The sequence below is a fragment of the Otolemur garnettii genome, unplaced genomic scaffold, assembly GCF_000181295.1.
Source record: "Otolemur garnettii isolate 467f Iridium unplaced genomic scaffold, OtoGar3 scaffold00034, whole genome shotgun sequence".
NCBI classification, from domain to species: domain Eukaryota; kingdom Metazoa; phylum Chordata; class Mammalia; order Primates; family Galagidae; genus Otolemur; species Otolemur garnettii.
The window spans coordinates 10,551,782-10,552,747 of record NW_003852429.1 but is presented as its reverse complement, the minus strand read 5'-3'; the positions used below and the strand labels follow the sequence as shown (position 1 = coordinate 10,552,747).

The window sequence follows — 966 nt, the reverse complement described above, 5'->3', positions numbered from 1 at the left end:
TCAAAAAAAAAGAAAGAAAAAAACAAAAACCTATAATGTTTTTAATGACTACACATTAGTCTGACAGAAACTCAAAACATGTACAATACCTGGTTCTTGTTCTCAAAGAACTTAACAAACTTCAAAGTCAAGCCTGATACAAGGAAATTCATGTCAGCCAGAAGTGATTATCACCTCATGTTAAGTTGAGCAAGATGGTCTATGATCTGTAGAAATAAGAAGGATGACTGTCTGGACTTCCTTCACCATTAACTAGGCCTTGAACTGTGAGCACAATTTAAATGGGTTTAAGGGGAGCATTCTTACATCACTCAAGATGACAACACTATGTCTTAATGTCTTAAATCCACAGGCCACACAGAATGAAATCATTGATCTGATGCCAACAGATAATTAAATGTGGCAGTCAAAATGCACAGGACAAGGTCCAGATAGTCAGAATGAATGGCTCAGAGGTTGCCCATTTGGGCAAGTTTCACAGGCCTATGTCTGTGATTGGCTGTAACTTTAAAATTCTGCTTCATGTGCTCCAGTCTGTGCAAATCTTCTATTTCTCTCACATTTGTCAAATTAATCATTCTATTTGACAAACAAAGCCTTGGAAGCTCCCAGCTGAACTCATCCTATTCAGTGCACATGACTGTCAGCTGATTGTGTCATATTGCATTCCTGCCTGGCCTTCTGTGTATCGACTATCTCGGCCACCTCGATATCACGTGTAAGCATGAGTGAGCTCCCCTGTCAACCATCCAGGCTATAAAAACATTGAACCAAATTCTTGAAATGGTCAGTGTTCTTTTAGGAAGTATCTTAGAAACTCTATTGACTCTTTAATAACATTAGTGTATTAGGTTGAACCACACAAAATCACCACTTAGGTAAGTGGATTAACAAGTTGTTTCTTATGGGTCATCCCAGTGAAAAAGCTTTCATATCAACAACACAGAAAATGGAAATGATTGAGAA

At 38.1% G+C, this 966-nt stretch overlaps 1 protein-coding gene across 1 annotated transcript in view; it reads right to left on the bottom strand.

Moving 5' to 3' along the window:
- Positions 1-966, bottom strand: part of ITGBL1 (integrin subunit beta like 1) — a 225,319-nt gene that overhangs the window by 129,253 nt on the left and 95,100 nt on the right. The gene's annotated exons all lie outside the window — the stretch shown is intronic.